The sequence below is a fragment of the Capsicum annuum genome, chromosome 10 (assembly GCF_002878395.1).
Source record: "Capsicum annuum cultivar UCD-10X-F1 chromosome 10, UCD10Xv1.1, whole genome shotgun sequence".
NCBI lineage: Eukaryota > Viridiplantae > Streptophyta > Magnoliopsida > Solanales > Solanaceae > Capsicum > Capsicum annuum.
Genome location: NC_061120.1, coordinates 9,126,783 through 9,143,941, shown reverse-complemented (window position 1 = coordinate 9,143,941; position 17,159 = coordinate 9,126,783). Strand labels below are relative to the sequence as shown.

Sequence of the window (17,159 nt, the reverse complement as noted above, 5' to 3'; positions counted from 1 at the left end):
GAATCCGTAATCTCCCGGTCGCATGGCAGCAACTTTACCGGTTGTTGTATGTATGAAGCTTATATTCCATCATGCTTGAGTCATGTTGCATTTTCCCTCTTGTTAAATTATTGAGATTTTGATGCCTTTAGTACTAAGGTTTTGCTCTTTCATTAAAATTTTACTTCAACTTTTTGACTTGAACTTTCTATCTTTTTTTCTTATTTGAAGATTTCCATGTGACATCATGTGAATAAGTTGATAAGAGAATAATTGCAGTTGGTACTTGGCTGGTGGGATTTGATTCAAAAGAAATATTGGTTGCTTTGGTTGAAGCTTTCAAGGATTTGTTTTTTTTAAGTTTTCCACCCAATGTCTGGTATCCGCATCGAAGCTCCAACTAATTCATATCTCGCACCACAGAGTCAATTCTGAGGTGATGCTCCTAACATGATTTTTCCATACCCAAGACTCAAACTCGAAATTTATGGTTAGGGGTGGAGCCAAAGGCGGAGCCACATTATGGCTAGGGGGTTCATCTGAACCTCTTTCAGCGAAATTTTTTACTAATTATACATGATTATCTTTTCGTATGCTTACTTCTTTTGATTTTTAACTTCCTTAGTGAAAATTCTAGCTCCGCCAGTGGGTGGAGCATTCCCACAAAGTTTCAAGAAATTTGTTTCCTTCCATCAAAATAAATTGGTAGAGTGAAATATAGTAAAAGTAGAAGGCCAAGAACTTTCAAAGAAAATGAGGTGATTGGGATCTCACTCTTTCTCAATATATCAATTTTCTTTTAAAAATAAAGTCAATGGGATTGAAACATGCATGTATATATTAGTAGACATTTGATTCTATAATTTTTTGGATTGTTTATGTAGCTGATACTCTCCCTCCGCACTTATTTTAGTTGGGCATATTTTATTTTACACAATGATTAAGAAATCATAAATTGAATGATGGATTCTACTATTAATCCTTTATCCATTTTAATAATATTCATTGGACATAGAAATGAACATTGAAATTGTAATTGTTCGCATTTAATGTATACTATTAATCGTAGCCCGTAGGGGTAAAATAGAAAAAAAAAAATTTATTCTATCCCGATTTAGTAAATGATCAACTAATATGGGACATTTATTTTTAATAAAATGACAACTAAAATGAAATGGAGGGAGGAAACTGTAAGGCTTTGATTGGAAACAAGTTATTCCGGAATTATTGTTATTTCGGGATTGTCATTCCAACTTTAATATAGGATAAAAATCATATTATATTTCTAGGATAACTACTTATGGAATAAAATATCCTATAATTTTATTTCAATCAAACATAAAATAAACTAATTCTAAAATTCATTCAGAAACTAATTATTCCTTATTACTTCTACCAAACAAGCCCTTAGTGTGATACATCACTTAGAAAACTAGATGGGGCAGAATATAGTGTCTTCATAATTTTTGGATATTAACAATAGTGATCAGCCAAAAGACTTGATCACCAACTTATCATTTTACAACAAATAAGAATTTTGGTTTAACCAAGTCTCTTACAATTTATCCCTAATTTTTTTTTAAATTTCAACAGTTTTAACCAAATACATAGTTGCTTCTTCATCAAATCACTTATAACACCTAAAAGTACTTTTCAATTGTTGATGCTTCTTTATGTGTTGGATACTGCTATTTTGTCATGGATTTTAAAGTTAAAGCTTGAAACCTAAAAAATAGAATTTTTGAAGTTGTCTTTGGACACGCATTTTATTAAAAAAAAAAATTAAAGTTCTATAAGTGAAAGTTCCAAAAACTTTGAGAAGTTGAAAATATGTGAAGATCAGATTTTCTAAATCTAATCAAATTTCATGACCAAATAAATATTTAAAGATAATTTTTCAAAATTGATGGCTAACACTAGCTTAAATACTCTTCTTTTTCTTTTACCTTTTCTAGAGTCTTTGTTATGTTGTATTATACAACAACTTTAATTTAAAGGGAAAAGAAAAGCACAAGAAAAGTCTTGAAAGGCATAAAAATTGAAATAAAGCATTTCTTTTCCAAAAGTTTTGTAACAAAAGCTAAATCAATAACCCATCATCTTGTAGTGCAAGTAAAGCATAATGTAAAAGGCCAAATGTCATTTTTTTAAATAGAGAAAATATTTTAAAAAGAGCCAATGAAATGGACATAGACACACCCCTCACGACCATCTAATGATAAAAGTCAAGTGTGCATTATGAGTTGGATCCTCTTTTGGTGTCGGGTATTCACATTAATGGAGCTTTTGGTCAACCCGTATCGCCTATTATAGGGCTTATTCTGGGGATGCGGCTCCCCACATGAGTTTCTTTATATTTAGAGCTCGAACTCGAGATATCTGATCAAGGGTGAAACAATCTCACTAGCCTACTGGACCACAACCAATGTTGATATGAGTTTTTTTATTATTTATCACCCGGTTCAGTATACGCATTGGAGTCCCGACTAATTCGAATCGCGTATTGCAGGGTCCATTCTGGGGTTAGCACTCCCAATAGAATTTTCTCCATACCCAAAACTCGAACCCAAGACCTCTAATAAAGGGTGAAGCAGTCCCACTACTACGTACTCCACAACCCATGTTGATATGAGTTGGATCCCACAAATTAAAACCCAACTCCAATAAAAATCTTGCCTTTGTCAAACATTCTCTTCACATTTAAGAAACAATGAGTATATATTTAGCTTGCTTGCTTCTTTAAATTCCTCGAACCATAAGAGGTGTGGAAGAACAAAAGAAGCATTTCTTGTAGCAACATATTGCATAGAGGGTCACTTAAATTGTTGGTAAGAATCACTATTATATATTGCAAAGTTATCTAAGTCCACAATCACATGTTATTTATTCTTTTTCGTTCAGTTTTACCTGTCACCTTTTGCTTAACGAGAGTCAGAACTTTGACCAGGATTTTAAAATGCATTTATTCATGCAGTTTATAGTATTTTTTGTATAGTTGATTCAGTTTAACTCTGATTATTAGTCAAACTGACTTTCGTGAAATGAAACGTGACAATTAAAAGTGAACGGAGAATTCATTATCACGTCGTTCTTGAAATCCTTCGATTTCTATCTTATCTAATGTTTTGGTTTATGATTTCTTATTTTTAAGGATATATGGGGAGTTTTGACAAGCAAATGATCAAGGATAGAGCACAAGAGTTGAAGATCTTTTTCAAAAAGGGAGTGAAGATTGTGGGAGATTCTTGCAAGAAGGGTTGGTACAAGGTCAAGAACATGAGGAATTAAAAGTTTTAAAAATTGATTTATTGTTTTTTTTATAAAAAAAACATGGTGTAGATTTCTTAGTTCTTTTCATTTTCTTTGAGGGGTTTTGAGCATTGAAGAGAAGCAATTTGATTTTATGTCACTAGGTATAATTTGCAACTTGGTTCTTGAAAAGTTAGAAATGTAAAGAGTATTTGGTATTTTTCCAAGGTACAATTCAACAAATTTTGTTTTGAAGTCACATCAACATGTGTTGTCGTGTGATGAATGAGATCCCATCATTCGTAATCAGAAGTTTGGATTCGAGCCCTTGAAAATAAAAAAAAAAAAAAAACCTTGTAAGGAGCTGATATTCAACAAATTTTGTTTTGAACTCACATCAACATGAGTTGTCGTGTGATGGATGAGATCCCACCATCCGTAGCCAGAAGTTCGGATTCGAGCCGTTGAAAATGAAAAAAAAATAAATCTTATAATGAGCTGATCCATTCTAAAAAATGAGCGTTGCAATATGTAAATTTGAATTTAGTAACCCGATACAAATATCGAACACCAACTAAAAAACCAACAAAAAAAAATCTGATTACCTTGTTTCTCTATTTATTGTGATGGATTCTGGGATGATTTTTCAATTTAAATGTTAAACTGGATTTTAGTTTTTTGACATTTGGTGTTTGGTGAATTATTTGTCCATAAACAAAATAAAAAGAAGATGGGGGTACTTCTTGTTCTCCTCATCGTAATTTGACTCAATATGAAATTTTAAACAAGAAATAACACATTTAACATTTATAATTTTACATACAACATAAAATTTGTATGATTATAAGTCTTCTAAAATTAATGATACTACAGTTGCACTAATTTGATAATTTTTACTTAGATCTTATATATGTAAAATTTATTAAATATCGAATTGTAAATTCAATTATTAAAATAAGCTGTATTTTTGATAAAAATTCAAAATTCATAAATTTAAAAATTTAAATTTACCAATTCCCACAATTTATGTGTTTTGAATTAGCATATAATGTGATGAAAATCGAGAAACTTGTTATAAGTGGTATAGAATTATCTTTTGCAATATTTGTGGTAAAGTATTACTTACTTAATATTGTTGGTAACTTACTTAATATTGTTGGTATCGTGTGTATAATGCAGAAATAGATAAAATATTTGGAACTCATAAATTATTTGTGTGTTCTTAAGAAATTATAATTCCCTCATTGTTACTTGTAAAAGACTTTGAGTTCCTTTCAAAATAAACAGAAAAATGTATTTCTAATAGCCGCAATGTAAACTACACAGGGTGAACTGAAGGATAAAACTAGTAAAGTGTTTTCACTTAAAACTTTGAAGTTTCAAAAATTTTAATAGCAAACTGTTAGTGTAATATAGAACAATTACAATAATTACAGTTGAAATAAAAAAATGAACAAAAAATAAGAAAATAATATAATCTTCTTCTTGGCTGAGGCGTGGATATCTCGCTTTCTTAAGGAGATTTAAGCTCAATACGGCATAATCTACACCTATCCAGCAGTATATATCGTGACTTGTCTCCTCCAGGATACAACAACCCATCAACGGTGTACAACTCAAACAACTCCGGATTAGTTGAAGAGTCCAAAATTTCACCATAAGAACACCTTCATTCAACATATATTTATTCTCTTTTGTATAGTGAATAGAGTTAAAGACTTAGAATATTTTCTCTGTCTCAACTCACTCTTTCACTACTACACACTATAATCTTTTTCACACTTATCATATTTCCTTGTACATGTAATAACATGCAAGACCACCTTTATTTATAGGTGAAATATTCATCCTTGTGTTGAATAGGAAAAATAAAGAGGGGTGGTAAAGAGGAAAGATCAATAGTCTTTAGGTTACAAGAAATTAATGACACTAATAGCTATGAGAGTTACAACAAAATAATGAGAGAAGTTACAAATTACTAAAAGCCACATTCTACCGCCATTAACAATTAGAGTAATGTGGGTAGATAAATAGTCTTGTTGTTACATATTTTACATGCAACTAATAATCATGGAGTTGCAACAACTAATGGACATATGAGTTACAACACATAATGTAGTAGATTATGGACAAATAAAGTGTTAGAAGTTAAAAGAGTTATCAAAATATAATGACACCACTTTCTCCACTTTATGTCCATAAATTATCATGCAAATTAAAATTATAATATTAAAATGCATAATAACACCAACATAAACTTTATGATTTCAACTTCACTTGATATAATAATGAATATTCTGAAATACATTTAAAAAAATAATCTAAAAACTAATAATAATAATAATAATAATAATAAAAAAAGCTATCTAATTTTTGTTGTTTTTCAGCGTTTTCGGGTACAAGAATCTGTAATTTGAAACAATAACTTCAACACTAGTTCAATTTTAAAACAAGAACACTATGAAGTACAACAACACCCTCAACACAAGATCAAGTGATCTTTCTAAGAAGTGTGTTTTATTTTTCAGAAATTAAGATGAAACAAAAATGTAAAGTCAAGTCCCCCGACTTCACGGAGAATCCTTAAGAAATAATTTCTCTCACTGTACCCGAGGTTTTGGAATCTTCCTCCAGAATAAAAAGGCTTTCAATTCAACTATAGTGGTACTTCAAATAATTGAATTCGTCAAACTCACTCAACAATTTAATTGATCACAAGGAATGTTTTGAAGATAAGAAGATTTTATATTTCAGAAAATTTTTCATACATAAACTTATGGATAAATGCAGGTTTATATAGCCATCAAGTGTCCCTTTCGAAATGTGGCAATGGTTTATTCGAAAAGGTGTATCCTTTGGAAGAGTCATGTCTTTTCGTTCGAAACATTGTGGCTTTTTCTGAACAGACACAACTATCTGAACAGTCACTCCTTTTTCAAAACAATATGTCTTTTCATAAAAGGTTGTGTCCCTCCATTTTTCATTCACACCAATTGAACCTAATAATCTTCTACATGAATGGGGAATGACTATTCTTTGTAAAATTTTATGGACAAATATGCGATCATCAAGCAAAGACTAATTGCATCTAGATAAGTGGATTTTCCTTTGAACTTTCTGTAGTGAACATACATCGGATGCACTCAGTCAATTGGTAGATTTGATAACTTTGAACCATCGAGCTTTAATATACACCTAGACAACACATGTCATACAACCAGCCTTTTACCGTTTATGGTTCTCGCGGTTTTATTCTTTTCAGTCATGAACACGTCCCGATTTCATGAGAGCTTAGAGAATAGGCCTTTACTAACATTCTCCTTGAAGCGGCTTCCACTTCGCCCTCACATAGGTGATTCCTAAACGCTTAATCCTATAGATTTAAACTATTTGGTCAAATCTACCAAATTTAGATAATCATTAAAAGACTTTTTACCTTAAGTCTTATCCTTGTTTACTAAACATTGTCTATATCATGAGAATGGGTTGGTATTTTGACAATATTGAACCTGTCAGACATAACTTTGTTTGATCTCCTTGAACCTAGCTCTTGGGATCTCCAGTCTGCTAGGTAGAGTTACCGTTATGCTGACTTGTCCTAGGCCTTAAACCCATTTCCTTGGATGTTCTCTCAACTCCTTATCTAGATAGGCCTTTTATAAGTGGATCCAACACATTATCCTTTGACTTCACATAGTTAACAGTTAATTTCACTAGAGAGAAATTCTCTAACGGTATTATGTCTCTATCTTATGTGACGAGATTTATCATTGTACATCATGCTCTCTGCCCTACCTATCGTTGCTTGGCTATCACAATGTATACATACTGGTGCCACTGGTCTGGGCCAATAAGGAATATCTTCTAAGAAATTCCGAAGCCATTCTGCTTCTTCACTGGCTTTATCTAATGTGATAAATTCAGATTCCATTGTAGAGTGAGCAATACAAGTCTGTTTGGATGGTTTCCAAAAGACAGCTCCTCCACCGATAGTAAATACATATCCACTCATGGATTTTACTTTGTTTGATCCGGTGATCTAATTTGCATCACTATATCCTTCAAGTACCGTGGGATATTTATTATAATGCAAAGCATAGTCTTGAGTGTATTTAAGATACCCCAAAACTCTTTTCATTGTCATCCAATGAGTTTTATTAGGATTACTCGTGTACCGGCTCAACTTACTTATAACGCATGCTATGTCTGGTCGTGTACAGTTCATTATATAAATTAACAATTCCAATACTCTTGCGTACTCCAATTGTAAGTCACTTTCACCTTCATTCTTTCAAAGTGCAAAGCTCGCATCCAATGGAGTCTTGGCAATGCCAAACTCCATATACTTGAATTTTTCAAGTACCTTTTTGATGTAATGAGACTGTGACAATGCCAACCCTTGTGGAGTTCTGTGGATTCTTATCCCTTAGCTCACATCCACAATTCCAAGGTCTTTCATATCGAACTTGCTTTCGAGCATTCATTTCGTTGCATTTATGTTCGAAATGTCTCTACTGATGATCAACATATCATCTACATATAAACACACAATGACGGTGATTTGGAGTGTTTTTAATATAAACACATTTATCACATTTATTAATTTTGAATCCATTTGCCAACATAGTTTGTTCAAACTTTGCATGTGATTGCTTAAGTGCTTGTTTTAGTTCATAAAGTGACTTAACAAGTTTACACACTTTATTTTCTTTTCCTGAAATCACAAAACCCTCAAGTTGTTCTATATAAATTTCTTTCTCCAATTCTCCATTTAGGAATGTGATTTTCACATTTATTTGATGGATTTCAAGACCATATACTATCGCCAAGGAAATTAACATTCGAATCGATGTTATCCTTATTACCGGTGAGTATGTATCAAAGTAATCAAGGTCTTCTTTTTGTTTGAAGCCCTTTACTATAAGTCTTGCCTTGTATTTGTCAGTAGTACCATCCACTTTTATTTTCCTTTTAAAGATCCATTTAGATCCTAAAAGTTTGTTTCCTGGAGAAAGATCAACCAACTCCCATGTATGGTTGCTTAAAATTGAATTAATCTCACTATTGACTGCCTCTTTCCAAAAAAATGAGTCCGAAGACGCCATTACTTTGTAACGCCCCGAATCTGGTACCTGGAACGCTACATGGTGCCCATGACCCTGAAGGACCACAAGCTAACCCATGACTAATATCTGTAAACTGAGCACTGAATAATAGTAATACTACCGTAAATGCGAAAACATGAACTGAAAGGCCATAAGGTTCAATACTAGTACATAACTGAAAAATATGGTATAACAATACCAAAATAACTGAGATAATTGTCTAAATATACTGTAGTCTGAAAGACTCTAAACTGTCTGAATAAGGAGTTGATAGGACTGAATACTGAGTTCTGACTACTAAGTCTACTGATATTGACATCTAAGTCACTGATGAGTGAGAAACTGATACTGTATTGCTGAATACTGAGGGACTGATACTATGTTACTAATACATGGACAACTGTGTCAGAAAATCATAAAGCACCTTTGGGCAGCAGCTACTTCTGATTATGAAAAACTGGTCTGATTGACTGTATCTGACAGTCCTAAAGCTGAATGCTAATAACATAAGTTCTGATAACATGAATGACTGTATCTGACAGTCCTGAACCTTATAGAACTAGTTGAGTTCCGTACTGTATCTGAGTAACTGAATCTGAGATCAATCATATCTAGCGGGTAATCTCTACATCTGATGATACTGATACTGATTGACCATAGTTGAGATCATTCATGTTTGGTGGGTGATCCCGGGGTCTATTTATAATAATAAGGATTGACTGTGTCTTACAGTCCTAAATCTATACTACTGAGCTGAATTGACTGTATCTGAAAGTCTTAATTCTGTAACTAAAACTGTGGGATGTATTTATCTAATCGACATGCCCCATACTAAGCTAACTGGGGTCCAACCTATAACCCCAGTTGGAAGGGTGTCAGTACCGCGCCACTGGTAAAGACAACTGCTGTGGAGTTAGTCATAATCTAGCGGGTGACCCCTAGGATCAGTCCTATACATTTAAATATGCTAACGGGTGATCCCTGAGTATGTTAGTCCTATCTAACGGGTGACATCTCATACCAATGCTGGCTACGTAGTTCTGGAACTTAGGGATTTCTTAAAGGGATCTCATTCCTATCTCGTGGGTGAATCCTCATCCCTAGGCTCGCTCAGTGCTGAATCCTACTCCCATCTAAAAGACACTGAACTAATTAACTGAACTGAGCTGATTCTAATGGTATTGTTTAGCGGAGCGAAACTGAATTTACTGAGATCCGTTGACTGACGGAATGTACTAAGTTCTGATGACTGACTGAGAGTACTGAAGTGTAACACCCCGTATTCAAGTACATATATTGGCGTATTCAAGTACGTGTATTGGTCTTATTTATATGGAGTTAATTTTTTTATTTTATCTATACCGAAATTTGCCCGTCGATGGTTCCATGCGAAGGTTATTGAATAAGCTTTCCAACGATATAAAGATTTTCAAAAACGGATAGATTTCGAATATAATCGAGCACGTTCGAAACTATAAAACGGTGGTCGGGATATTGGGAATAGTAAATGTGCAGGAAAATTTCCTGCACACAAACTACTGAGGCCAGCCAATTTTTTTGGGTCAACTTTGAACGATCATAACTCCCTTAATATAATGAACTGGGAGAGCTGCGACCTATGTAAAGAAAGATATTTGAGTCTTCTTTCCAATGCAATTGGTTTCATCTAAATTCAACGTCTGAGTAAGGAGTTATACTCGTTTTACTTCAGCCTCTCAAAACAGATTTTTAGGGTCAACTTCAAACGACCATAACTCCTTGTACAGGACGAACTGGGTGGCCTACTTTATATAAAATGAAATTCCTTTGAATTATATTTCCAACGATACCAATTTCACCCAAATCCGATATCAGAGCAAGGAGTTATGGTCGATCTACTTTAGCTTATCAAAACAGTCCACCAAAGGACAGATTTGACATTATTTAAATTTTAAAGGCACTTTGGTCATTCCCTATGATATTATGGACGGGAATATGTGTGTATATATATATATATATATATATGAGTTCAAAAACTCATTTTCATTATCAATCATTGAGAAAGAACAAACCCTAGCCAAATTTGACCTTTAAATTACTTTTGATTCAACCGTAGAAATTCCAAAGTAATCCGATAACTGCGTTTGTCATCTCGAGAGCTTCGAATGGCACCTATTATTTGTGCAAACAGGATTGCATAATCAAGAGGTGAATTCTAAGGTATGAATACTGTTTGCCTTTGTTCTCTTCCATATGTATATGTGTGATAGAGGATTATATGTATTGGTTGTTATTGAAAAGTGATGGAAATAGGGTTATGGACTATTTTGCATGGTTAGGTTGTATTGAATTGTGGAAGGTGGATATGGTAATTGAGTTATGGAAGGTGGATATGGTGATATACTATTGAATTGATGATTATTTATGTCTATGGCTCAATTTGGTTTAATGGATTGGTTGGAAGGATATATGAATCCAAACTTGATATTGGAGGATATTGTATGAATATGCATGGCATGTGAATGTAATTGGAGTATAAGAGGGTTAAAGTGACACCCTTTATGGTGTAATTAAGGCTTACTACTTAAGCACTAGTTTGGTGAATTCAAATAATTGAATTGTGACATTTGGTCGTTAATACTAGATTGCTATATATGTTCATTGTAGATAAGTAATCCGAAAAGACGAGAAGTCCATTTGGGACTAGTATTGAAGGTTGCCAGTCAGGTATGTAAAGCATACGCTATACCATATCTTTGGCATGAAAGTGAACAATTGTTCTATTAAGAAAGTTTCCAAAGTTATTCAGTAACATGTGATCCATAATGATTTTGTATGATGTCCTACATTACCAATAAACTTATTTCCACCCTACAAGATGTCAAGACATTCCAATACTTACTTGTTTTCCAAATCTTACATATTTATTGCACTAATGAATGTCAGAAGGTATCCGGTTACTCGAACAAGATCCATGTGCTATTAATGACTCCAAAACGTTTCATTAATATACCAATAAGTTCCTACTTCATTGTTATGGCATTGATGACTCCAAAACACCTTATTGATGTGCCAATGAGTTCTTACTTCATTGTTATTGCATTGATGGTCTATTTATATGTCTCTTATTGATGTATCATTGTTTCAAAGTATCAAAAGTGTGGTGGCGACCGAAATAATAATCTCAAAGATTAATTGAACTAAGTGATGGAAGTTCTCTCTTATCAGGTGGTATTCCAAGGGCATAAGCCTATCATGGGTCGATCCCTATTTATATATTTATGGGAGGTATCCCAGGGGCATAAGCCTAGCATGGGTCGATCCCAGTTGATATGTACTGGAGGCAGCCTAATGGTCACAGTACAGTACAGTAATGATTACAAAGATGATAAGAACGAAGGTAAAGTGATTGAATAAATATAATGTACAGGTTGTCACAAGTTCTAGTAAGTGTGGTCCACTCCTATTATGATTTATTCACTTGTTTCTGGTTTCTATTGAGCTCCTATATCATATGCGATTATCTACAGCTTTACATACTCAGTACATATTTCGTACTGATGTCCCCCACGGGGGACCTGCATTTCATGCTGCAGGCACAGGTACCTCAGCTCATATACCGCACAAGTAGGAGCCAAGATACCCAGCTGCTTTTGGTGAGCTCCAGTTTGCTTCGGGGCTTTCCATGTCATATCCAGTCACTTTTGGTATTGTATAGAAGTTAGTTATATGGTGGGGTGTGTCCCGACCTTAGTTAAACTCTGTGTATTGTCTAGATGCTTTGTAGACCTAATGTACAGTCAAGGTGGTATTTTGTTAATAGACGTGATGGCTCCAACGACCAAGTATTGTATATACATATATATGTGTGGTCGAGCTTATACAGGTGATTATTTTCTTTTATATGCGACATGATGTTGTTCGAATTTCGGGTTGTCATAGAGGTATGCATGGGAAGTATAAAGTTATGAGCTGGTTCTTCCGAGCCTCCTCGGTTACGGGTGCCAGTCCACCACAATAGGATTTGAGGCATGACATAAAGTTACTGAGATTGACTAGGAATACTGAGGTTGCTGAGATTACTGAGTACTGAGATCATTGAGATTACTGAACTACTGAGATTACTAAGATTTATGAGATTTCTGGGTTTTCCTGAGTCACATGACTGACTAAGTTCTATGGATCATAGCTTGACTGAGAGTATCTTGAAAACATGACATGGCTCTAGGCACACAGCTAAATTGTCAATTATAAGTACCCCGGGACTCGATGGAAAGAAACTAACATAGCATGACTTACATGAACACATGACTAACAACACAATTCATAATTCATATGTTGAAACACTCCATCAAACATGTGGTATGCATAAACTTGTATAAACATGGGGATTTCATAATATCATGCTAGTTGAACACTTTTCCTTCGTATAGGTATTTAATCAAACACATGGTAGGCATAATATATGTAGACAACATTATACAACAATCAAACATCATGATTCATATCTAATTTCATCATCCAAGGGTTTTAATCCTAGGTTTACATGAATCTACATCTTTACTAGTCAATTCCATATGAAATTTATCACCAAACATGGACTAAAACTCAATTGGCCATTATCAAAATGAGCAACACACACCCAACATGGAATTCATACAAAAATTCATACACTTGAATTTGAAAAGAGATTCTTGGACTTCATGGACGAAAGAAGTCCATGAATGAACACTATACATACCTGGGATGTGATTTCTTGAGGATTGATGGTGAAACCTTCTTGAATTTGAATCCCCAATAGAAACCGTAGCTTTTTCTTGAGAGAAACTAGTATATTTTGGGTGAAGAATGACTAAATCACATGTTATTGGGTATATGTAGGGGTGGAAAATTGACCCTTTTAACCCTGGACGCGTCTTTAATTTCTAAGAAAATTTCCCAATTTTCATCCTTGGTGCGACGCGCCACTATCACGCCTAGTCACTGGAAAGTGACAAATGAGAAATTGCACGGTGGCACGACGCGGAGCTATTGCGTTGCCACCTTGTCTGCGACCTAAAAGTTTGACGCAATGTGCCACTATCGTGGAACAACACTGAAAATGGACAATTGCCATCTGAGCTATCTCCCGACGCGCTGAAGGCTCAGGTGATACATTGTCTCACTAAAAAGGCTCTAACTCTTCACCTGAGTGCCGGATTTCGGAAAATTTGGTAACTATGGAAAGCTTATTCGATTCCCCACATGATAAAAAGTGAAAATATTGAAAATACCATGTGTAAAAAAGTGTATTCATATTTCAAAAAGAGATTCTAACATTCTTGGGAAACTTTCAAACTAGGAAAAGTACGGGGTAGTACACGCTTCCTTAAATGTTTAAGGCTCATTTTCTAAGAGAAATGTTACAAAATCCGATCCAAACGAAGTTTACGTGTACCCCGTCTTTGATTCTCATCATTATGTACATCCTCACTTAGTTCATCTCGAGGTCATTTAGACCCTCCACTAGACTGTTCATGTCTAGTTTTATATGGGTAAATGCTTTCAAAGAATTCAGTATTATCTGACTCAATTATCGTATTTTCATTAATATCTGGATGTTCGGATTTATAAACTAAAAACCAACATGCTTTACTACTTTTAGCATATCCTATGAAGCAGTCTACGGTCTTAGGTCCTATCTTAACCCTTTCTGGCATTGAAACTTGGACCTTTGCTAGACACCCCCCACACTTTTAAATATTTCAAGTTGGGTTTCCTTCCTTTCTATTTTTCATAAGGAATATATTGTGTCTTACTATGGGGAACTCTATTGAGTATACGGTTGGCTGTAAGGATAGCCTCCCCCACAAGTTTTGCGGTAAACCTGAACTTATAAGTAAGACATTCGTCATTTTCTTCAAAGTACGGTTTTTTCTTTTCGCAATTCCATTAGATTGAGGTAAATACGAGGCCATAGTTTGATGGACAATTCCATTCTCTACACATATTTTGGTGAAGGGAGATTTATATTCTTCGCTCCTATCACTTCTTATAGTTTTGATCTTTTTCTCTAACTAATTTTCAACTTCAGTTTTGTATTTTCTAAACGCATTTATTACTTCATCCTTACTATTTAGCAAGTAGACATAACAATATCTAGTGCAATCATTAATAAAAGTTATGAAATATTTTTTTCCACCACGTGATGGTGTTGACTTCATATCACAAATGTCATTGTGGATTAAGTACAGGGGAATGAAATTTATTTCAATGGACTTATACGGATATTTAGCATACTTTGATTCCACACAAGTTTGACACTTTGATTTATTGCACTCAAAGTTTGGCAAAACTTCTAAGTTAATTAGTTTTTGTAGTGTTTTGTAATTAACATGGCCTAGTCGTTCATGCCACAAATTGGTAGACTCAAGAAAGTAAGAAGAACTTGAACTTTTATTTATTTCAACATTCATTACATTCATTTTGAATAGTCCCTGATTGAGGTAGCATTTTCCTACATACACTTCTCCTTTACTTAGTATAATTTTTTCGGAAACAAATACACATTTGAATACGTTCTTGTCTAAAAGTGAAACAGAAATCAAGTTTTTTCGTAATTTAGGAACATACAAGACATTGTTAAGTGTCAACACTTTGCCAGAAGTCATGTTTAAGCACATTTTTCCTGTTTCTTCCGCTTTTGCAGTAGCAGAGTTTGCCATGTAGATCTTTTCTTCTACTTGAGCCGAAGCGAACGTCAAAAACAACTCCTTGTTAGCACAAACATGACGGGTAGCACCAGAATCCATCCACCATTAGCGAGAATTTCCTACCAAGTTGCATTCGGAAAGCATAACACATAGATCATCCATTTCTTAGACTCAACCAGATTTTCTTGGTCCTTTTTCCTCCCTTTCTTCAGGGCACGACAATCCATATACTTGTGGCCAATCTTGCCATAGTTGAAGCACTTTTCCTTGAATTTCTTCTTAGGTTGATTGCTTTTATTTTCAACTTTCTTTCGCTGTTTAAAGTTGTTTTGGTTATCTTCTACAATGTTTGCTCCACTCATTGCAGAATTGTCTCTTGACCTTCTTTTCACACTCTTATTATCTTCTTCAATGCATAGTTGTACAATCAGATCTTTGACTGACATCTCCTTACGTTTGTCTTTCAAATAGTTTTTGAAGTCTTTCCACATAGGTGGTAGCTTCTCTATTATTGCTGCTACTTGAAACGCTTCATTCACAATTAAACCTAAAATAAAGTTCATGTGAATACTAAGAACATTTTTAAATTTTTCAACAACGATATTTGTCAAAATCATATCTTCCGCTAGGAGTTCATGGATGATCACTTGTAGTTCTTGCACTTGGAAAACAACAGACTTGTTGTCTATCATTTTGTACTCCAGGAATCTTGCAACAAAGAACTTTTTAGTTCCGTCGTCCTTCGTCTCGTACTTCCGTTCTAGCGCTCCCCATAACTCTTTTGCAGTCTTGGTTCTGCTATACACATTGTAAAGGTCATCTTGGAGACCACTCAAGATATAATTCCTGCAAAGGAAATCTGAGTATTTCCAAGCCTCCACAATCATGAAGCGTTCTTTTTCAGAGGTTCCCTCGGGCACCTCCGGAGCTTCCTCAATTGTGAACCTTTGAAGACAGAGAGTTGTAAGGTAGAAGAACATTTTCTGCTATCATTTCTTGAAGTCAATACCTGCAAACTTTTTGGGTTTCTCCATCGGTGTCATAGCTTGCGGAACATTAGTACGACTCATCGTGGCAATACTAGTTGCCGCCATAATAGTTCCAGCATCATGCATTTGACTATCAGCCGTCATTTTCCTATCACAACAAGACAGAACCTTTAGTATGCCAAAATACTACTAATAAAATTGCAGCAACTTTAAACACCTCTTATTTCTAGTTTAACGATGAAGTTTTTATGACTTTCAATCGTTAACCGAGTGATCGTTAACTTGTGATGAAGATTTCATGTCTTCAAATCACTAGTTAAGTTCAAATGGAGTAGAAAGCTAAAAGCTTTAATCTCCAGAAATCAAGCAATACAGATTCCGAAAAAAAAAAAAACTTTAGTGAAAAGAAAATTTCACCAAATTTTTTTTCAAAAAATTATTCCTTAAGATTGTTGTTTTTTAACGTTTTCGGGTACAAGAATCTGTAATTTGACACAATAACTTCAACACTAGTTCAAGTTTAAAACAAGAACACTATGAAGTACAACAACACCCTCAACACAAGATCAAAGTAATTTTTCTAAGAAGTGTGTTTTATTTTTTCTATAAATTAAGATGAAACAGAAATGTAAAGCCAAGTCCCTCGACTTCACGGAGTGTCCTTAAGAAATAATTTTCCTCATTGTACCCGAGGTTTTGGAATCTTCCTCCCAGGATAAAATGACTTTCAATCCAACTATAGTGGTACCTTAAATAATTGGATTTGTCGAATTCACTCAATGATTTGATTGATCACAAGGAATGTTTTGAAGACAAGAAGAGTTTGTATTTCACAAAAATTTTCATTCATAAATCTGTGGATAAATGCAGGTTTATATAGTCATCAAGTGCCCCTTCCGAAAGGTGACAATGGTCCATACGAAAAGGTATATCCTTAGGAAGAGTCATGTCTTTTCATTCGAAACATTGTGGCTTTTTTTGAACAGACACAACTATCTGAACAGTCACTCCCTTTTCAAAACAATATGTCTTTTCATAAAAGGTTATGTTCCTCCATTTTCCATTCACACCAATTGAACCCAACAATTTTTACCAGAAATATTTTAGAACTTAGAATTAAATAACTCAAATTTTATATTAATAAATAAAGTTTTAACAACAATATC

The 17,159-nt window shown here is 34.2% G+C and overlaps 1 long non-coding RNA gene across 1 annotated transcript; it reads left to right on the top strand.

Moving 5' to 3' along the window:
• Nucleotides 1–2,173: 2,173 nt before the first annotated feature.
• On the top strand, nt 2,174–3,487 carry LOC107844830. Its single transcript, XR_001666591.2, has 2 exons — nt 2,174–2,807; nt 3,131–3,487. It is a non-coding gene; the product is annotated as an uncharacterized LOC107844830 (long non-coding RNA).
• Nucleotides 3,488–17,159: the final 13,672 nt, after the last annotated feature.